This window comes from Monodelphis domestica, chromosome 1 (assembly GCF_027887165.1).
Source record: "Monodelphis domestica isolate mMonDom1 chromosome 1, mMonDom1.pri, whole genome shotgun sequence".
NCBI lineage: Eukaryota > Metazoa > Chordata > Mammalia > Didelphimorphia > Didelphidae > Monodelphis > Monodelphis domestica.
In genome coordinates, this window is record NC_077227.1 from 754,417,048 (window position 1) to 754,439,554 (window position 22,507).

Consider the following 22,507-nt stretch of genomic DNA (forward strand, 5'->3'; position numbering starts at 1 on the left):
TAAAAAGGTTTTGTACAAACAAAACCAATGCAACCAAAATTAGAAGGGACGCAACAAATTGTGAAAAAATCTTTATAACAAAATCTCTGACAAAAGCTAAATCAATTGTACTAAAAAGCAAGCTATTTCCCAATTGATAAATGGGCAAGGGACATGAATAGGCAATTTTCAGATAAAGAAATCAAAACTATTAACAAGCACATGAAAAAGTGTTCTAAATCTCTTATAATCAGAGAGATGCAAATCAAAACAACTCTGAGGTATCACCTCACACCTAGCAGGTTGGCTAACATGACAGTAAAGGAAAGTGATAAATGTTGGAGGGGATGAGGCAAAGTCGGGACATTAATGCTTTACTGGTGGAGTTGTGAATTGATCCAACCATTTTGGAGGGCAATTTGGAACTATGCCCAAAGGGCACGAAACAACTGTCTGCTCTTTGACTCAACACTGCTGGGTTTGTACCCCAAAGAGATCATAAGGAAAAAGACATGTACAAGAATATTCATAGCTGTGCTCTTTGTGGTGGCAAAACAAACAAACAAACCAAAAAAAAAAAAAAACCAAAAAACTAGAAAATGAAGGGATGCCCTTCAATTGGGGAATGGCTGAACAGACTGTGGTATCTGATGGTTATGAAACACTATTGTGCTAAAAGGAATGATGAACTGGAGAAATTCCATATGAACTGGAACAACCTCCAGGAAGTGATGGAGAATGAAAGGAGCAGAACCAGGAGAACATCGTACACAGAGACTGATATGCTGTGGTACAATCGAATGTAATGGACTTCTCCATTAGTGGCAATGCAATGATCCAGAACAATTCTGAGGGACTTATGAGAAAGAATGTATCCACATCCAGAGAAAGAACCGTGGGAGCAGAAATGCAGAAGAAAAACAACTGCTTGATCACATGGGTTGGTGGGGATATGATTGGGGATGTAGACTCTAAACGATCACCCCAGTGCAAATATCAGTGGTGTGGAAATAGGTCTTGATCAATGACATGTAAAACCCAGTGAAATTTTGTGTTGGCTATGGGAGGGGGATGGAGGGGAGGGGAGAGAAAGAATATGAATCTTGTAAACATGGAAAAATATTCTAAATTAAATAAAATTTTAAAGAAGTAAGAAAACAAACTTGCTTTTTGGCAAAAATGGCTGGGAAAACTAGAAAGAAACTCATTATAAACAGCATCTTGCACCCTATACCAAGACAGGTCCCAAACGCATATAACTTAGTCATAAAGGGTGGCATCATAAACAAATGAGAAGAGTAAAAAAGAAGTGATGAGTCAAAATTCTGAGTCCAAGTTATTTGCCTATGGAGAGGAAGAGTTCATGACCAAAAGGAACAAAACAAAATTTTGGCACAGACAAAAACAATTCCGCTAAAATTAGAAGAGAGGCAAGAAAATAGGGAAAAAAATCTTTACATCAAGTTTTTCTGAGAAAAGTCTCATTCCCAAGATATGTAGGAAACCAATTTAAACTTATAAGAATAAGGGCATCTCTTTAGTGGATAAATGGTTGAAAGATAAGAGCAGGCAGCTCTCAAGGGAAGAAATCCAAGCTATCGATAGCTCTAGGGGAAAAATGGTCCAAATCAAAACCAGACAAGTACACATTAGAACAATTCTGAGGTTCCTCCTCATATCCACCACATTGACAAAGTTAACCTAAAAGGAGCGTGACAAATGGCTGGAGGTTCTATGAAAAAATAAGTGGGTTAAAGCTCTGTTGGTAGAGCTGTGAACTGCCAGCCATTATGGAATAATGTCTCTAAAATTACTAAACACTGCATACAGAGCCTTTGATCTATAACACCCTGAAGGGTAGCATTTCTATATCTCCCCCTCTAACATCCTACTCCCCCCTCAAAAATAAAAAAGAGGAAAAAGAAGCACATACACACACACACACACACATACACACAAATGGGCATAGATGCTTCAGTGTAGATAGAGTGCTAAGCCTTAAGTTAGGAAGACTGAGCTTCCTAAGTTCAAATCAGCCTCAGACACGTCCTAGTTGTGTGACCCTGGGCAAGTCACTTAACCCTGTTTATCTCGGTTTCTTCATGTGAGATAGAGATACTGGAGTGGTTTGTCATTTCCTTCTCTATCAAGAAAACTCCAAACAGGGTCATAAAGAGCAGACAACTAAAGTGACCGAACGATAATCATACAAAAATATTTATAGCAGCTCTTTTGGTGGTGGCAAAGAACTGTAATCTGAGAGCACACTTAGTCAGCGGGGAAAGGCTGCACAACTTATAGTACATGAATGGGATGGAATGCCATCGTGCTATAAGAAATAATGAAGAGAATGTTGCAGAGACATCTGGGAAGACTTCTATGAACCACTGGAGAGTGAAGAGCAGAAATCAGGGAAACGATTTCTACAGAAAAAAAATAACGACCCAACAGCCTGATGTCAAGACAAACAACTGGGAAAGATCTGAGCCTGGGATCAGCACGATGGCCAACCACGAAGCCACGGAAATAGGACAAGATGTTCAGAGGGCTCGGGTGCCGAGTTTTTTGGACGTGGCCGTTGGGGAAATCTCTTTTGCTTGACTCTACATACTCTTTACAAGTATTGTTTTTCTTTCCTTTTGAATGGAGGAGGTAGAAGAGGAGAGGAAGAGGGGGTGGATTTTGGTTAATTGAAAAGAAAATTTAACTCTACAAAAATCCCTCATTGAGTCAGTCCCTGTATCTGGGGGAGGCTGGAGATAGCCAAGTCATTCTCATTCTGACCTTCTCTAGCCTAGGTTCTAAGGCTCTCTCGGCTCCAACCTTCCCTGTTCTACGTTCTTGTATTCTTGAGATGAATGAGTCAGCTTCCTTGCATTTGGGAGGTAGCTCAGTGCTTCCAATAAGCCGCCATCGGCCAGGCAACAAACCCTTTTTCACCCCGTTATTCTCCAGTAAGAATCCTCCCATGTCAAGAAATCAAATGAAGCCCAAATGGGCAGGTTCTAAGCAGCTTTAAGGTTTCAGTCCCCAAAGCCATGACCTCTGATGAGTTCCCTCATGGGGCTGCTCAGGGGCCCAGGCATCTTCTTTTCTTACAGTTCTCACGATTTAGACCTGGGAAGGATTGTTGGGTCCAACTCCCTCACTGTACAGAGGGGGAAACTGAGGCCCAAAGAAAAGAACAGACTTGTTTGTCATATGGGCAACAGGGAGCAGAGCCAAGACTGTGCCCCAAACCCAGCATGTGCTCGACAGTCTCCCCTGTGGCACCTGTCCCATCCCCAGGCCAGGCTAGCCCCTAAGGGCTAGAAGCGAGGGTTGCTGAGGCCCCACCTAACTCTTCAGTTCTGGCTTCTAGGTCATGTCCTAAGAGCTGCTCTCAGGGTGCCAAGCCTCGAACCCGTGATACCTCCCGCCTCCAAACTCCCTTCAGTACCACTCGACTGAGCTAGCATTGCATCTGTCTCTGCAGAATTCTCTTTTATATTTAGACTTCATCTGTGGGTGTCAACACCCCAATTACACTGACTCAGAGTCTTTAAGACTTAGAATAACAGAATGTTGGTGCTGGGAGGGCCATTGGAACAGAGAAACTAGAAATGTCAGAGCTAAGAAGGGGCCCAGAAATACCCCCACCCCCAGAAGGAGCCTCCGACCACAGACCGTGGCAGGTCAGAGATGGGGGGGGCGGGAATGTGGGTCACAAACCACACCCAGGCAGAGCAAGGAGGGACTTTGCAATGAAACACAAAATGCTTGGCCGGGAGGGACCTTGGCATTGGGGATGCTAAAGGAGGAAGGAACCTCAGAGGCGAACCTGCCTTCAGAAGGGCAGAGCTGGGAGGGACCGACCTCAACACAAAGAGCAGAGAACGTCAGAGTGGAGATGGCCCTTGGGACCTAGAATAGAGGTCGGATCTGGGAGGTTCTTAGAGCCCAGAACAGTGAAGGCCAGAGCTGGGAGGATCTTAGAAAGGAGAATAGAAAAAGTGAGAGCTGAAGGGAACCTAGAACAGAGAAAAGCAGACTCGGTCTTAAAACTTAGAACAGAGAAAGTCAGAGCTGGGAGAGCTTTCGAGGCTAGAACAGAGAAGGGCAGAGCTGGGAGAGCTTTCGAGGCTAGAACAGAGAAGGGCAGAGCTGGGAGAGCTTTCGAGGCTAGAACAGAGAAGGGCAGAGCTGGGAGAGCTTTCGAGGCTAGAACAGAGAAGGGCAGAGCTGGGAGAGCTTTCGAGGCTAGAACAGAGAAGGGCAGAGCTGGGAGAGCTTTCGAGGCTAGAACAGAGAAGGGCAGAGCTGGGAGAGCTTTCGAGGCTAGAACAGAGAAGGGCAGAGCTGGGAGAGCTTTCGAGGCTAGAACAGAGAAGGGCAGAGCTGGGAGAGCTTTCGAGGCTAGAACAGAGAAGGGCAGAGCTGGGAGAGCTTTCGAGGCTAGAACAGAGAAGGGCAGAGCTGGGAGAGCTTTCGAGGCTAGAACAGAGAAGGGCAGAGCTGGGAGAGCTTTCGAGGCTAGAACAGAGAAGGGCAGAGCTGGGAGAGCTTTCGAGGCTAGAACAGAGAAGGGCAGAGCTGGGAGAGCTTTCGAGGCTAGAACAGAGAAGGGCAGAGCTGGGAGAGCTTTCGAGGCTAGAACAGAGAAGGGCAGAGCTGGGAGAGCTTTCGAGGCTAGAACAGAGAAGGGCAGAGCTGGGAGAGCTTTCGAGGCTAGAACAGAGAAGGGCAGAGCTGGGAGAGCTTTCGAGGCTAGAACAGAGAAGGGCAGAGCTGGGAGAGCTTTCGAGGCTAGAACAGAGAAGGTCAGAGCTGGGAGAGCTTTCGAGGCTAGAACAGAGAAGGTCAGAGCTGGGAGAGCTTTCGAGGCTAGAACAGAGAAGGTCAGAGCTGGGAGAGCTTTCGAGGCTAGAACAGAGAAGGTCAGAGCTGGGAGAGCTTTCGAGGCTAGAACAGAGAAGGTCAGAGCTGGGAGAGCTTTCGAGGCTAGAACAGAGAAGGTCAGAGCTGGGAGAGCTTTCGAGGCTAGAACAGAGAAGGTCAGAGCTGGGAGAGCTTTCGAGGCTAGAACAGAGAAGGTCAGAGCTGGGAGAGCTTTCGAGGCTAGAACAGAGAAGGTCAGAGCTGGGAGAGCTTTCGAGGCTAGAACAGAGAAGGGCAGAGCTGGGAGAGCTTTCGAGGCTAGAACAGAGAAGGGCAGAGCTGGGAGAGCTTTCGAGGCTAGAACAGAGAAGGGCAGAGCTGGGAGAGCTTTCGAGGCTAGAACAGAGAAGGGCAGAGCTGGGAGAGCTTTAGAGGCTAGAACAGAGAAGGGCAGAGCTGGGAGAGCTTTCAAGGCTAGAACAGAGAAGGGCAGAGCTGGGAGAGCTTTAGAGGCTAGAACAGAGAAGGGCAGAGCTGGGAGAGCTTTAGAGGCTAGAACAGAGAAGGGCAGAGCTGGGAGAGCTTTAGAGGCTAGAACAGAGAAGGGTAGAGCTGGGAGAGCTTTAGAGGCTAGAACAGAGAAGGTCAGAGCTGGGAGAGCTTTCGAGGCTAGAACAGAGAAGGTCAGAGCTGGGAGAGCTTTAGAGGCTAGAACAGAGAAGGTCAGAGCTGGGAGAGCTTTCAAGGCTAGAACAGAGAAGGGCAGAGCTGGGAGAGCTTTAGAGGCTAGAACAGAGAAGGGCAGAGCTGGGAGAGCTTTAGAGCCTAGAACAGAGAAGGGCAGAGCTGGGAGAGCTTTAGAGGCTAGAACAGAGAAGGTCAGAGCTGGGAGAGCTTTAGAGGCTAGAACAGAGAAAGGCAGAGCTGGGAGAGCTTTAGAGCCTAGAACAGAGAAGGGCAGAGCTGGGAGTACCTTTAGAACATAAAATAGATAAGTAAAGGTCTTTATTGAGTACATGCATGGTGAGGGAGGGGAGATCTGGGCTCAGGAGTCTGTCAGCCTTTTTCTCTCTCAGAATGTTCTTCGGCCCTGGACCTCAGCAAACATCGACCCTGGTTTGCTGAATGAACGAATGAAGACCTGAGCAGGAAATTCCCTTTAAGTGGTCTCACGAACAAGGACTTCCCTTTGCACCCAGGGCCAGTTAAGGCAATGAGAGGCTGGAGAATGGGGATTCTTGGGGGCCTCCAAAATGCTCTCCACCTGGATTGGAGCTCATCAGACCCACAGAACCCTTTTCCTTAAAGTGACAGGAAGGGACAAGGAACAGCAAGATGGTGACGATGGAGGGGAAATTCAGTGATTCCTCAGTGCATGAGCGGTGACTGTAAAGGGGGGACAGATGCTGGCTGGAGCGTCAGGGACGTGGCACGACATCTACTCCTCGGCAAAAGCCAGGGCATGTCCGAGCTGGGAGGGGGCACTTTAGAACCCAGAGCCGACTCGGTCTGATCCCCCTGGCCCCACTCTGCTTCCACCACCAGGTCACCAGTTACCTCTGCCAAGGCTGACTCTCGGCCATGTTTCTGGCTGGCTGAGCTGCCACGTCTGAGACGATGGACCCAGGTGCCGTCCTCCCTGGCGATGGCTTCCTCGAAGATGAGGAGCTTTAGTGGGCATTCCTAGAGATGGCCCCTGGCCTGGTGCAGACGGAGGAAGTCCTTCGGGACTCCCAGGGCCTCCCTGCCTCCACTTTCACTGTTGATCCTTTGATGAACCTTGGCATCATGGGTGCAGCAGTGAGATCTGGCCTGGCCATTGCAGTGGGGTCAGGACTACCTGCCAGGACAGGGACCAGGAGATCCAGAGGCTGACAATCCCTGGCTGTCACGGGGATAGAAAAAAGTCTTGTAATTTAGACCACCCAGGGTTGATGGACTCCAGTTCAACTGCCGTTACTCTCTCTGTGATGTGTAAATTCCGCAGGGCCACAGATTTAAAACCGAGAGGGATCTCGGTGGCCAATCCGTGGCTTCTGCTTTTGATTCCAGTTGCACTGATTTTGTGTCTTCAAAACCATTTCAGTTTCTCATTCATCTTTGCCTTATTGGTCAAGGATATTCCCCAAAATCCTAAATGAGAAAAGAACCCGATATCTTAGGGGTCCCAGGCCACTGCTGCCCCCTGCGGACACTCCACGGCCAACAAACCCCACCCCCATTTCCTGCTCTTCTTCCCTCTCCCTTTCCCCTAAAACCCTCTCCATTCTGGCCAGATCTCTGTTGTGGTTCCTCGTGACCCTCCACATCCCTCTCCGGGCTCTCCTGAAAGTTGTCTTCTCCCCCTCAGCCCTTGGCCCATTCTGAGACTTTGGCCCCTGTGGATGTCACCCTCTTAAATGTGGAGGTCCTCGATTCCAGAGCGCTCTGCCACGCACTGGAGAGGTCAGACCTGATCACCTCCCTTTTCTTGGGGCCAGAATGCCCGGAGGCCTCATCTGCAGAAGAGGAGGCGGTCAGGTCTCTCCACTGGGATGTTCTCCGCTCCCTTTTGGAGCAGCTGTCTCTGTTTCTGCCTCTGTAAAATGGGTGGGCGGGTGGGTGGGGGCTCATCTCTGGCGTTTGCTAGTCCAGGATCTGAAGTCCAAATCTCCATTGGGCCCCGGATTCCTCTTGTGCCATCCAGCCCTAAGGCAGCAGCCACTTCCATTCCAGAGAGCCTGCTCTTGTCTGGCTTCCTGCTCTGGCCTCCGCTCTCAGAAGCTCTTCTCCCTCCGGAGGAGAAAACGGGGCTCCTGTTCCACGGGAGGCTGCCCTGCCCACCCCTCTCCTCACTGCACCCGCCTTATTTCCAAGAAACCGTCTCCCACGTAGTCTTCCATGGGGGAAGTCCCTGCAGGAGTGGCCCGCAGCGTGGAGGCCATGAGGCCACTCAATTCCCCGGGAGCCTCCAGCATCGCGGAGCAGGACGCAGCCTCCCAGCCTCCTCGGCCTCCGCTGCCTCTTCCTCCTGGCATCCCATCTGTAGAGATGGTGGTCCCCTGCCAGACTCGGGGGGCTCCTTGAGGGCTGCCTTTCCAGAGCATCCCCTGCCTGCTGCTCAGCTCCATGATGTCTCTGGAGACGGAGGTCTGTCCTCTCCTTCCCGCTGGGCCGCTTGGAGCCTGCTCACGTCCTCTCCACCTCTGTGGCCAGGCATCGTCAGTCCTTGAGAGGAGGAAGTCGTGGTCCTCCTGCCTCCGAAAGCCCCCTCCCAAGGGTGCTGCCCCACAAGGGAGGGAGCGAGCGGATGGATAGACAAAGACAGCATCTCGGGCCGAGAAGGCTTCCGGCCCTGGGTGGAGCCGTCTGTTTGGCCAGCCGGCACCCCGGGTGACCGGAGATGCCCCCACGACGGCCCCACATCAGAGTGGCTCTCCACTGTTGCCGATCCCAGTCTCTGGGCTGGAAGGAGCCCCCCCCCCCCAATCCCGTCTAGAACGCCCTGGCCAAGGCTTCCCTCGAGAACCTCCATGGACGGAAAACTTCCTCCCTCCTGAGACAGGAGGTCCGCGGGCCCCCCAGACTCCATTGTCCTCCCGACTTGTCACAGGGTCAAGCTGTGGCCGCCAGGAGACGTTTAGAGCCCGGCCAGCTACTTTTCATGTTGAAAGAGGCTTTTAAAACGCAACTTGAACCCAGCCAGGCGTGGCAGCGCACGGGCAGGAAGGCCCAAGTTCAAATCCAGCTTAGACGCTTACTAGCTGCGTGACCCTGGGGGAGTCTTTGCCCTGCTGGCCCCTTGTCCTCGCTCTATAGAGAGGGCCAACGGCAGCCCTTCCTCCTGCGTTTGTCAGGGAGCGAACGTAGAACTGGACGAATGCTGGCCATGACGATAAGATAATCCCTCCGTTGGCCCAGCCAATGGGTGTGCCCAGGACATGTTGAAGAGGCGCGGCGACCAGCATTGGTCATGGGGGAAACGCGAGAGACGGCACACATTTGGCACCTCCTGAATACCTGACGAGACAAAGCCCAGACCCAGGCGACGGAAGGAATGGGAAGCGGAATCAGCGTTTAGACGGTGCCGACTTTACCCCGTTTTATCCTCTTTTCCAGTTCAGGGACCTGAAGCCACCAGAGGTGAGGGCCTGCTTTAGGTCCGAGGTCGGATTTGAACTCAGACCCCAGCAGCCCAGGGAGCTTCCTAGACTTTACGAGGAGGAGACAAGAAGGCCCGGGACTGAAGACACCCCCGAGAACTGGGCCAGATCCTTGTCTGGGGCAGCATCCAGAGCCTGCAGCGATGGGGCCTGAGCCTGGCCCAAGAACTGAAGAGCGCCATGGGGTGTGTCCAGAGGAAGTGGAGATGCAGAGACACCCAGGCATCGGGTGCCTGAGGCAGGATTCGAACCCAGGCCCTCCTGACCCCAGAGTTCTGTCCCCTACGGCACCTTGAACTGTCTGTCCTTCCCTGCCTCCCAGTCACCTGCAGGCTAATGGAGATGCCACCTGCCCACAGTCCGGGAGACACAGCCACAGAAAAGGAGAGAATGAGAAGAAGCCCCGTGCCGGCTGGCCTCCTCCCCCGCCCCGCCGTGGCACTCGGAGGTCTTTCCGTCTGTGTACCCTGCGGGCACAGGGCTTGGCACGGCAAAGCCCCTTCGCTGAAGGCCTCCCGTCATTCGCCTTGGTCTGGAGAAGAAGGCCAGGACCCCCCCCCCCCCCCCCCCGCACCACCCTGCTGGGCCGGGGAGAGGAAGCCTCCATCAGGCCCCTCCTCCGTGCCAGGCTCTGCGCCGGGCACTGCCCATGCCATCCCGCTGGAGCCGGGCACGGCCCTGAAGCTCGGAACTCCTCCAGCGGCAGGCGGCTGTGCCACCCCCCACGCCAGCCAGCTTCCCACAGGGTGGAGTCGCTGTCTTCGGCCTGGGCATGCCGGGGCCCCCCGCGGTGGGGGAAGGGGGGGGGAGGGAGGGGGCGCAGCCTGGGCGCCGGGTGCGGGTCACGGAGGGCGTTTCCGTCAGGGAGGTCTCAGGCCAGGCGGCCCCTCCCACGGGGCGTCTTCAGGGGCTGCAGGGTCCTGCCCCAGAGCATCTTGGGAGGGGAGGAGGGGGGGAAAGAGGCCGCGGGTGCTGCCTGCTGCCGCTCAGCTCGAGGCCTGGGGGAGCCGGAGGGGCCGGAAGCAACTTCCCGAAGTACGAAGCACCACGTGTTGTCGCCCCGTCTCTCGCGAGACAGAGGACACGTGGAGCAGGGCTACGGCTGCTCTCGTCGGGCGCCAGGGACCACGTGCCCTGCCAGTGCGGGTTGTCACGCTTCCCGACGAGCTCTCAGCGCCCTCCTCCCCGCCCCAGGATCCCGGCTCTGGCTGTGGCTGCACACCCGGGACAGCTCCTGGCTGGGAGGAGGGGGCCACGTGCCCTTGGGGACTCCGCCTCCTCATCTGTAAAATGGGGCCGGCTCTCCCAGGGCTGGGCTAAGGAATGGCCAAGAGCCCGCAGGGCGTGTGAGGCACCCTGGAAGGAAGGAGAAGGTCCCGGGCTGGCGTCAGCCCTCGAGGATCTGCCACCGAAGAGTCCTTCGTGCAGGGGTCCGGAGGGGAGCTGGGAGGGCCAGCCGGGCATCCTCTGGGGGCCTCGGGGCGCCCATCTTCTCCCGCCCTGGTGCCAATCGGGCTGCGCTGCGCTGAAGCTCCCCTGCCCTGGGCTGGGCCATGCCTCTGCCGGCCCACTCCACCGTCTGGTCCACCGAGGCGGAACAGAGATGGCCGGGCAGAGAATCGAGGGGGCCCTCCTGGCACTGCCAGCAGTCCTGAAGTGGGGAAGAAGCCCCGGGCCGGCGTTGGGGCAGCATTAGAGTGCTCAGAGGTCGCCCCTCCTCCCCTCCATCCACAGTATCTGAGATAAGGGACCTTCCTCAGGGAGAGGGGGAAACCGAGGCACAGAACAGGGAGGCAGGGTCTCCGGTGGCAAAGACAGGAGGGGCAGCAGCCTGCCAGGCCGGGGAACCGCGTTCTGTGTCCCCGAGCCTTGGGCATCCCAGCGGTGCCCAGGGACAGTCATCTCAGAACACCCTGAAATGGAGCCGATTCTCCTGGAATCTGGCTATCCGAATTTTTCCAGGGCAGGCGCTTAGGGTGCAGGCAGGGGAGAAGCCCCGGGGTTGGCCATCCAGCGTCCTCAAGACTGACCTCCAGAGAGCCCTGGAGAAGACTCTGAGCAGCCTCCACGCCAGGGAGCGCCGACTCCCGAGGCCCCCCCATCTCCCTCGGGAGGCGGTGCTGGGAGCTCCTCTTGCCCGCCAGCCTCCATCAGACAAGGCTCGGGAGGCATCGATGGGGTTCCAGAGCTGAGAGGACTTGGACAAACCAGTTCCCGCCATCTTCAGAGGCCCCAGAACAAACGAGGCCTCATCTCAGAGCCTGTCAGCTGCAACGGTTAACCCCCTGCCTGCAGCTTGTAAGACACCGTCCATGTGGCAGAAACAGAATCAGGACCTCCGAGACCGTCTGGTCCCTCCCAACGATGAAACGGAGCCCCAGGCAGCTAAGGGACTGGTCCAAGGTCGCCTAGAGAGTGTGTGACGGAGCTAATCCACCCATCCATGGGTCCACCCTTTGGGTGTCTGTATCCACCGCTCCGTCTGTCTACCCCTTCGTCTGTCTGTTCCTTGCTCCGTTTATCCATCCATCTATGCACCTCCCCTTCCACTTCCTCACCTCCGCCTTCCTGACAAGTTCCTGTGCTTTCTGCTCTATTGGGCTGCCTCCTCTGGCCCTCGGCCCCCGGGAAACAGCACCCAGAGGTGATCAGCCCCACCACAGATGGGAGGAATGTGAGATGGACCGAGAAAGGAGAGACAAGATGGAACTCCAGCGGCCAAGCTCCCTCTCCGCGGGATGTGCCGTGGCCCCCTCCACAGCCTCTGACCTTTAGGACCAACCTTCCAGCAGCGGGAGGATGGTTAGTCCAAGAGCAGCCCCTGGGCTCAGGGCAGAGCCCCTTCTCCTTACATGCTTTTCCCTGGCCTGGACCCCTTGTACCGGCCACTATCAGGGCTCTGTGGAGACGCCAGGGAGGGGCCCGCCAACTGGGGGGGGGGAGGCATTGGCTATCGGGTTAGGAGGACCCGGGGAACAGAATGTCAGAGCTGGGACAGAACCTAGAATCCAGAACAGCCAAGCTGGGAGGGAGTCGTTCCTCTACCTCAAGAAAGGGGAAACTGAGGCCTGGGGGGGGTAGAACCTTGGCCACAGGGCACAGAAGGAGCCATAGAGAGTCTGTAGCAGAAGACAAGATCGTTTCAAGGGCTCCTGACTCCTTGCCCAGGCACTTTCCACTCTCCTGAGTCACTTTGCCATTGAGTAAGCCAGGAGGGCAGGAACGATGCCCAAGAGGACTGGAGTTGTTGGCCAATTCAGATTCTGGGCAACCACTGGCCTAGTTCAAGTAGGGCCTGTGCCCAGGGAGGGGCCTATATCCCAAGAGGAGCTCCCCCCACGGAGCCTGGACAAGCCACACAGAATGGGACAATGGGGCCATTCTAACCCAGGAATGGCTGTCAGGCTTCTCATCCTGCAAGGTGTGTGTGGGGGGGGGGGGGAGGGAGAGGGGGAGAGGGGGAGACAGAGGGAGAGGGAGAGAGAGGGAGAGAGAGAGAGAGAGAGAGAGAGAGAGAGAGAGAGAGAGAGAGAGAGAGAGAGAGAGAGAGAGAGACAGAGAGAGAGACAGAGAGAGAGAGACAGAGAGACACACACACACAGAAACAGAGGCAGACGCAGAGAGAGACAGACATAGATGGACACAGAGAGAGACAGGGAGAGAGAGACAGGCAGACACAAACAGGCACAGACAGACAGAGATGGGTTCTTCATCATTCTTGGATCCCAGCCTGGCCAAAGCTTGGCACTGAGCGGGGGGATAAATGCTGCCTGGCAGACGGGTTCGTGTCTCTGTGGCCTCAGTGGTGCCCTCTGAAGCCCCCGGGGGGGGGGATTCTGCAGATAAGGGGGGAGGCGGCGCCCAGTCAGGGAGATGCCTGCAAGGCTGGTCCCCGGAGAGCCTCCGTGGCATCGTGGAGAGCCCACGGCCCGAGGACCTGAAGGTCACGAATAAGGGCAGGAAGGTGGCTGGAAGGGTGCCAAGAACCCAGACGGGGAGGGCAAAGTCCCGTAAAATGTCAGCTGAGCGCAGATGGCCTGGGGGGGGGCCCTCCACCCCCTCCATGCCAACACAGAGTCTGAGGGGGCGACTGCCCACCCAGGGCCAGAAAGGGGGAATGGGGCGGGGGGGGGGGGGCTCCCCAGCCACGCTCTACCCACGATGCCTCTTTTAGCCTGAAGAGCCCCCCCCCCCCACTGGCCCACGGCGGGCCTTGAGCAGGTTCATTTGCCTGTTCTGTGCCTCGGTCTTCTCATCTGTAAAATGGGACTCAGGGTGCCTACAGAGCCAGCGGCACCTCAGGGAGCAGGAGGGCGCGAAGCCCTTTCTAAAGGCCGTGGCTGGAGGAGGAGGGACGGCTCTGGGCTGCCCCTGACAAAGCGGCATCAATTAGGCCAGTGAATTATGGGCCGGCTGGGTGGGGCCATCGCAGCTGGGGGCTGAGAGCAGACAGCTGAGCCTCATGAATCAGCCCTCTGATGTCTGAGGAGGACAGAAGGCGGCTCTGGGAGAGCCGAGACGCTGGGAAGCCCCGTAAAGGGGCCCCTCCCAGGGCTGAGCTGGGGGGGGCAGGCACAGCGGGGCTGGGTGACCCTTGAGGCTCCCCAAGTCAGCACTCAGAGAAGCCATTCCAGGGTCCTAAAGTCCTGGGCAAATCCCTTCCCTGGGCCCTGGGAGACGAGGATGCCTCTGGCGAGGCCTGGGCCCTTCCTGGGCCACAGGAAGCAGACCCTGGGGAAGAGGGCTCTGGGGTCCCTCCTCCCCCCTCTGTAAAAGTGGGGAACGAGGTCGATGGTTCTAAGGTTCCCACCGGGCCTGGCCTTCTCCGATTTGGTGAGCTGCTGCCCCGGGCTGGACCCCAGGCCTCCAGGAGGTCAGCAGCACAGGCTCCTGGGGTCTCAGGGACCCAAGGGAGCGTCTAGCCCACTGTCCTCCTTGGGGGACCCTAGATAGGTGACCCTGGACAGGTCATTGAGCCTCTCCCTGCCTCAGTTTCCTTATCTGTCAAATGGGGTAATGATAGGGAGGTGCTATAGTGCTTGAGGTGCCACAGGGTAATAAGGATCCCATCCACAAAGCACTATGTGAACACTAGCTATTACAATAATTATTATTATGCTATGGACACATCAGCTATTATTACAGGTGAGGAAACTGAGGCTGGGAGAGGTTGGACTTTCCCAGGCTCACCCAGATGAGTAAAGTGTCAGAACAGAATTTGAACTCTGCCCCAGAGCTCAGTCTAGCTTCTCTTTGCATCACCCTCCAAGGTAGGCAGGTGGGGAAAGCTAGGCAGACACAGGCGACTGGATTGCCTTGGATCACAGAGGCAGGATCTGAACGCAGGTCTTTCTGCCCACTCAACCTACTTTTTGAGGAGCCGGCCGCTCCTCTCTAGCGGTCTCCCTCTGCCAACGTAGTAGGTCCCGAGAGGCTTCGGGAGCCCTTCAAGGGGTCAGCAGGAAGGAAGCCGCAGGGGTGGGACTCGAAGCCGGGTCTGGTGGAGCGATTCTCTCCAGCCCACAGACCACCCTGGCTCCTGGACTGACAGAGGCCAAGCCAGGCAGACACACTGGCGGACACCTTCCAACACCACCTCCTCGCCGGACTGTATTCCGGTCTCCTGCTGTCCCTGCCACGAGCCTCTCTTCTAGGCCATCCTCCACATGGCGGCTAAAGGAACATTCTCCAACCATGGTCATTCCCAGCTCCTCCAACTCCAGTGGCTCCCAAGGATCTCTCGGCCCAACTCTAAGCCCCCCCTTTGGCATTTGGAGCTTCTTCCCATCCGAATCCACCCCAGCCTCTGGAAGGACTATGGAATCCCCCAATGTGGTCCTCTCCGGCCAATCACACTGGCTTCCTTCCTGTCCATCTCCCGTCTCCGCACAGTCCACTGCCAGTGCATGGCTGGGACGCACCCACCCTGTCCTAGGACAAGCCTTCAAGATTCTGCTCCGCGCCACCTTCTACACGAAGCCCTCCTTGGACGTCAGGCGCCTCCTCCAAGAAACAGCCATCTTGTACTCCTTTTGTCCATTGTAGCATCATTCCATGGCATCTCCTCAAGGGCACTGACCTGGTGGCACACAGTAGGACCATCACAAATATCTGTCCATTGGCTGGAGGGCCATCCTGGGCCCTGAAAATGAGAAAATGTGCGTGCTTCCTTTCCTTGGAGAGACGGACTGGGCTCAGGACGTGGCACACGGGACCCATCTCGCTCTTCCTGATGGTGCTTCGATGGTCGTCTTTGTTACAAGAGTCACAGTGAAGGAGGGAGGAGAGAGAGTGAGGATGACCAAAAGGCTCCATAAAATCTTAATTAAAAAAGTGTTTTGGCCATGAAGATCTCTAAGGCCCCCTTCAGCTCTGACATTCTCAGTTTCTTGTGTAATTCGACTGGATTTTACTGGGCTGTGAAGTCATTAAATAAATAAGGTGGCTTTCTGTAGGTGATTAAGATTCCACATTGGCCAGCCTGGGATGCTGACTGCCCTGTTAACTGTCCTAGAGTCAGGGAGTCGTCACTCGATGGCAGAGCTGGTAGGGCTCCTGAGGACATTCTCCATCCAAGCATCTCATATTACAGAAGAGAAGGCTGAGGCCTGGCAAAGGGACTCACTTCAGGTTATCTCCCGGGAGAGTCAGGATTAGAACTCAGACTCTGTCATTCTGGTAGTTAGGTTGTCGAGCTATCCTGGGACTGGGGCCAGGCTGTAGTATTCCAAATTGAATTAAAAAGCATTACTATATTTGGAAATACCTGCTTTGGTATAGGTTCCAAAGCTGGTCCATAGAGGGGCAAGGATGACCCTCCCATGAAGCCTCCTCCCCATATCAAAAGGCACATACTGGCAACTGGGAGTATGAATTGCCCTTAGGCATGAAAAAACATTTAAATCATCTCCCTCTATCTTGATCAATGACACATGTAAAAGCCAGTGGAATTGTTGGCCACAGGAGGGGGATAGCAAGAGGGGAGGGTAAGAACATGAATCATGGAAGCATGGAAAAATATTCTAAATTAATTAAACTTAATTAAAAAACCTCCCCCTATTCACACTCTCAGCTCTGACACTGACAAACACACACCTCCACCACTCATGCCACATGGACCATTCAGTCTTCACAGGATTATTGACTGAGAGCTAGAAGGACTCTGAGAAGTTATCTAAACCAACACTCAATATTTTCAGAGGGAGAAATTGAGGCCCAAAGAGGGCAAGTCCCTTGCCAAAGTCATGCAGCAAGTAAATAAGAGAGGTAGCATTCAAACCAGGTCCTCCAATGCAAAACCTAGCATTCTCTCCATTAAACCATTTTTTACTCCATCCAGTTCACAAAACAATAATACATACTTCGGTGGGTAATAAAAATAACTCATAACTGTACAACATATTAAAGTTTATAAAGCACTGTATGTGTGCTATCCCATTATATTTCCCCAGTAACTCTTCGGGCAGACAGGTGAAGTGACTGAGGTCCTGCAGCTAGTACATGCATGAATCTAAACTTGAACTCAAGTCTTCCTGACTCCAAGGCCAGCATCCTGTCTATTATATTTCTCTTCCTTGTGCCTCTCTTCTGCTTCATCTTAAAAAGTTGCTCAGAGCCCCCAGAGGTACATGACTTGTACAGGGTCACACAGTCAGTATATATGAGAGGCAGAATCTGAAGAAATGGGGTCTGATCACTTCCTTTAACAAGTAGGAGAGTAAATGTTTTTGCTTGTTTGTCTTGTGCCAGTCTGGGAGAAACCTCAGCAATGGTGTATGGGGGTGAGGGCATGGGTGGCTGGGGGGTCTTCTCCCTCCCTCCCCAGCCATGCCAGGCTGCCTCACTCTGGAGGTTTGTGGGCTTTACAAGAGACTTTAGTCTGGTCCAGCCCCTTAATTTTACAAAAGAAGAAACGGAGGCCTCGTCTGGAGTCACAATGGAGGCAAGGGCCATGCTGGCATGCCCAGTGTTCCTCCCACTAGACCTGGCTGCCTTTGCTTTGGGGGTTTGTCTTCCTTTCAGGCCCAGATGGTGGTAGCAGAGGCCAGTCTTCTCCCCCTGCGCCTCCCCCTCCATGAAGACTCCCCAGATGTTCCAGCCACCTCCTGCCTCCCTGCCAGGCTTCTAAATATTTACTCCTTGTACACGATAACATCCCCTTGATCTAGGAGCAGCGGCCCAGAGCGGAGCTCCTCTGGATCAGGAGAATCGCTGCCAGGGGAGCCGCTGCTGACGTGGGCTGCAGCCCAGGCCTGGGATTCGAGGCAGGCGCCGTTCCTGTGCAGAAGACAGCCCAGAGGAAGCTAATGATGGTGCTGGATGCAGGCAGAGCTTTACAAATACCCGGCAGGCTATTTATAGGGCGCTCCCAAGCCTGGGGAGAAAGGATGATGGAGTGGCTGCCTCCAGGCATCGAGCCCCTTCCTGCTCTCCTGCTCGCTGATGGCTTTCCCTGACTGGGGGGGGGGGGGCCTCTGGCCTCCCCCTTCCTGGCAGCTCCATCCAGCCTCCTGAGGGAAGCCAGGATCAGATTAGAGGTCCTGCCACCGAGGGCACTGCTTACTCCCTCTGAGCTTGCAGGCCACTAACACCCCCGGCTCTTCTTCAGACAGAACTCTCTAAGCACAGGTGCCCCACAGGTAAGGCTTCATCCCTCTTAGCTATCTCTATTAGATGCCATCTGATTCGGTTCCCCAGGACGGTCTAGCCTATTGAGGTCATGACACAACCCAAGAGACTGCCTTTTTTGGCTCCCGTCTCAAAGGGCAAATTCTCAGCCGAACTCAGAGCCCACTGACAAGCTATGCCTCCTCCTTCGGTTCAGTCTGGTCGGACTCTTGTGACCCCACGGGGGTTTCTTGGCAAAGATGCTAGATTGGGTGGCCATTTCCTTCTCCAGTTCACTTTTCAGAGGAGGAAACTGAGGCAAACGGGGAAGTGACTTGCCCAGGGTCACACCGCACCCTAACGACGGTGCCACCCAGACACCTCCTCCATCTTTTAATGGATTTGGATTTTTTGTAGCCCAGGATAAGCTCTTGATTATTGCTGTTGAATTTCACCTTTTGACAGTTCAGCCCAAGACTCAAGATCAGACGGTGCCATCTGCAGCCTCCCGGGGATATGCCCAGATCCCTGGGGCACTCCACTGGAGACTGCTATCCGCATTAGCCTGGGAGAGGCTCCGTGCTTTAATTCTGGCCACCTAGCCCTGCGCTGTGTCCTCCATAAGCTGAGTATGAGCTGCAGCAGCCCCGGGGGGCGCCGTCACTTCTGCTGCCTCTTAATGCTGCCCAGTCCTAGGATTCTGCTTAGTCTGGATCTTCCTCCTCCACCTCAGAGAATCACAGCTCAGCTGGACTTGAGGACACCATTTTCCTGATTGGCTGTGGCTGAGAAGTTCCTCAGCGTGGTGGCCAGCCCAGAAATGGATCAGACAAGAGCAAGGAACAGTGGAAAGGCTCTTGAGTCAGAAGTCTTGGGTTCAAATCCTGCCTCAGATACTCAGTAGCTATGTGGCTGGGCAGGTTCTAAGTCTTTCTGTGCCTCAGTTTCCTCATTGATCACATGAGGGAGGCTGGCCTCCAAAATCTCTTCCAGCTCTAGCTACGTAACTGTCCTTTCCTGTCCTGAAGCACGGCCGATGCTCCCAGGTCAGGCTGACTGGCCCTCACCCACTCCCAGGCTGTGGGTTTAGGGTCCCATGGGACCTACAACTTCATAGAAAGTTCTCCCGTGCTGGCTTGCCTGCCCAGCCCCTCCCACTCGTGCTCAGGGACAGACCCCTGGGAAACGCCACAGATCCTCGGTCCCCATCAGCCGCCACAGGCAAAGAGCAGGGAGACCTGGTGATCTGCCTGGCCAGAACTCGACCAGAGGGCCTTAGAGCGGAGGAGAGAACCCTGGGAAAGGACGGCATCCTCCGAGGACCGAAGGGTCTGGGAGGAGAAGGGGCTTAGGGAAGCCCCCTCCCAGGGCTCTTCTCATCCTTCATCCTTTCCTCCCTGGCCTGCTGGCACCCAGGCACAGAGGAACCTGGGAAGGATGGCAGAAGCTACAGGAGAGGGTGGGGGTCTGGGAAGGAACCACCAGGACCAGGTGTGCCCACGGATCGAGCTGGAGACGGGGAAGACCTTCTCCCTGCCTGGGAGCCACCAGGCTTCGGCTGGGGCCTCAGGGAAGGGACAAGTCCAAGGGATGGAAATCACAAGGTTGCAGGGCCCAAATGAGATCCCATTTGACAACTTAGTGACAATCACAGCCCCTCCCATCCCTTCCAAGTACTCAGTGCCCCCATCCTACAGACTAGAAAACTGAGGGGCTAAATGATTTCACTTGGAACAACTAACAACGCTCTCTCTCTCTTTTTTTAAACCCTCACCTTCCGTCTTGGAGTCAATACTGTGTATTGGTTCCAAAGCAGAAGAGTGGTCAGGGCTAGGCCATGGGGGTCAAGTGACTTGCCCAGGGTCACACAGCTGGGAAGTGTCTGAGGTCAAATTTGAACCCAGGACCTCCCATCTCTAGGCCTGGCTCTCCATCCACTGAGCTACCCAGCTGCCCCCAATCACTCTCTTTTGATTCTGGTCATTCAGTTCCTCACAGCTGAAGGGGGAATTTGAAACCATTTCCTCCTGCTCTCCGGAGCATGCTTGGCAGTTCCCTGCAAGCTATTCCATCAACTTCACAGGCCAGCGTGTGCAGTGGGGGCAGAGAACCCCTCTGGGAGGTAGCACAAGCCAGTTCCAGACCAGCGGGGGTCCCTGAGCACTCACTGGGCATCCAGGACACTTTCGGAACTCAAGAGAACAGTCGCCGATTGGCTGGGATTGGGAGACGGAGTTTCCAGGCTGGGAGGGCCTCTCCCAAAGAAGCCACAGATCTAGCCAGGGAAGACCCAACTCGAAGGGCGGCAGCCACAGCCTGAGGACCCCGCCGGGCTGGGAGTCACCTCTCCATTCTCTCTTCCATTCCCCCGCCCGCCGCAGTTCCGGGACTTTCCCTTGTGTGGGGGTTTTCGCGAGGCAGCGCTGTCCATTGTGGGCAGCTCAGAGACCTAAAGTGCTGACTCGCTCGCTCGCCTGGCCTGGCCCGGAGCTCTCCCGCTCCTCTGTCGGGACTCCCTGAAGGGCAGGTTCTAGCGAACTACTGGTGAGCAGCAAAAACAGGAAGTGGCCCGCCGCCCGCCCGCCCGCTGTCCACTCCCGCTCGCACTCTCGGCTTCTGTTCCCGGCCGCCGGCTGCTGGCGTCCAGGGCTCGCAGCGTCGAGGATTGCACAAGGCCGGCGATTTACGGACGCTCAGCTGCCCCATTCTTGTAACGGGGAAACCCTGGCCAGACACCCACAGGACCCCTGGCTCGGGCTGTGTCCGGGGGGGCCCCTCCTGGGAGAGGAAGCACTGCCCCCCCCCGCCCCAGGGTGCTGCCGAGGAGCTCACCCCAGGCTGCCCTCCCCCGTCCCCCCTCCCCCAGGCAGAGGGGGATGCCCAGCCGTCAGCGTGCTGGCTGGCCTTCCGCTCTCATCCTCGGCTCGGCCGGCCCAGCCCAGCCCCCTGTTTGGGACTGTTTATCTCCCGGGGAGGCAGCGAGAAATGAGAGCCATAAAGGACAGCCCAACAGACCAATAAAAACGGGCTCCGGGAAGAGCCGGAGAGAGCTGAGCGAGCAAAGTGGTCGCTATAGCAACCCCCGGCCCCGAGAAACATGCGGGGAAAACAGCCCGGCTGGCGGCTGCCCTCCCCTACGACAAACCCTGCCAGCCCCAGCGGGACCGAGCGAGGGGCCGGGATCCCTCCCCGCGCTTTGGGGAAGGAGTCTCACTCGCTCCCCCAGCAGAAGCCACAAAGGGGAACTGTAAATAAAGGATGGAAAGTTTCCGGAAGGGAAATGAGAGGGTGAAACGGGCTCGAGGGGGAGGGGGCCTGCCAGGCCTCCGCGGACTGGCCCGGATCCCGGGGGGAAGGAGTCCAGAGGCCAGTGACAGCCAGCCCTCCGCGAGGAGAGGCTGAGAGCGGCCCGGCGCCGCCTCCCGCCCCCCAACCCCCACTCCTTCCTATGCCAGCCCAAAGCTTTCCTTTGACAGATGGGGAAACTGACCCCCAGAACTAGCGACTCCGCCGCCGCCGCCGCCAGGACTCGGAGCCAGGTGTTCCGGCTCCCCCGTCAGGGTTGGTTCCAATCAATCCAGCCACACGCACTTGTTCAGCTCCCACCCAGCCTCGGCGGCTCTGGATACAAAGGGAGGCACCTGGGAGCCAGCTAGCCTGGGGCATCTCCCGCTTGCAGCTGAGGGCATTTCGGCGGCTGAGAAGGGCCTGTAGCGGCCCGAGGCTCCGGGGGCCGCGCCTCTGGCAGAGGAGGGCGAGGGCTGTCCCAGACCGCTCCGAGCTCCCCCGCTGCTCTCCCGACCCCGGGAGGGGGGGTCTGATCCACCGGGGCAGGTGGCCGGGGGGGGGGGGGGGAGGGGACAAGTGTGTCTTGGGCGGGGGGGGGGGGGGCGCCGGGACCTGCCGCCCATTTGTGGCCGGGCTCAGGGTGGAGAGATGCTCAGCCGGAGGAGGGGAGGCTGCGCCCCTGGGTGGGGGCCTCTACTCTCTTTCCGGAGGGGGAAGGGGCATGTTCGGGGGTACGGGGAGGGGGGCAGGAGGCAGCTGCCCAGGGTTGGGCAGGACAAGGCGCGGGGGCCGAGGGGTTCCAGGGGCCACCAGCACCATATAGAGGGTTCAGGGCGTCCACCACCCCGCCTGGACGAGGAAAGGCTGGAGCCCGAATAGCCGAGGGCCCTTGCGGGCGACGCTGCGCGCTGAGCCCCCCGACCCAAGCCCCAGCTCCAGTCCCAACCTAAGCCCCATATCCAGACGTGAGCACTCACCGGGAGCGGGAGCCCGAGACGCCGTCGCCGCCGTTGTTGCTGCTGCCACCGCTCTCCACGCCTGCCCGCCTGCAGCTGCGGCTGCTCCGGCTGTTTCTGAGCGGCACCTCCCCGGAGCCCCGCCTCCGCCTCCGCCCAGCCCTTCCCCGGCCCGCCTCCCGCCCGCAGCCGCGGACCGCCCACCCGGGCGGGCCAGGGCCAGGGCAGGGCAGGGGCTGGGCCTGTGCCCTCGGGAGGGTGAAGAGAAGCTCGCTACCGCTCGCCTCCCCGCACTTTACGGATGGGGAAACTGAGGCCCAGCCTGGAGAAGGGTACCAGGAGAGGGCGGAGGAGCTGGGACTCGAACCCAAGGCTAGACGCCAGGGGCCCCGGTGCCTGTGTGGCTTTGGCCTGGGCTCCTTTTCCTGTCAAATAAGAGGAGTTCTAGGAGGCCAGGACCAGAGGGGCCCCTCTGCCCATTCCGGCTCGGTGCAAAGACGTCCCCAAAGGCCACATGGCTCCCTCTCCGCCATCTTGCTGCCCCTCCCACCCAGTCACCCGGTCTGTCTGTTCTCACAGTCCAGGAGCCTTTCTGTGCAGAGGATGCTCAAGCCCCGACCTCTCTCCTAACTTCCGGGCTGGAACCATCTCGCCGTTCTCTTCCCCTCCCAGCCCTGC

At 56.4% G+C, this 22,507-nt stretch overlaps 1 protein-coding gene across 3 annotated transcripts in view; it reads right to left on the reverse strand.

Moving 5' to 3' along the window:
• CYRIA (CYFIP related Rac1 interactor A) overlaps nt 1–21,993 on the reverse strand; it is a 58,936-nt gene extending 36,943 nt beyond the window's left edge. The window contains exon 1 of one of the 3 annotated variants that reach the window (XM_007477800.3): nt 21,851–21,993. The gene's annotated coding sequence lies outside the window, so the exon portion shown is untranslated. The remainder of the gene's footprint in view (nt 1–21,850) is intronic. The other 2 variants (XM_001362068.4, XM_056814800.1) reach the window with 2 other exon arrangements.
• Nucleotides 21,994–22,507: the final 514 nt, after the last annotated feature.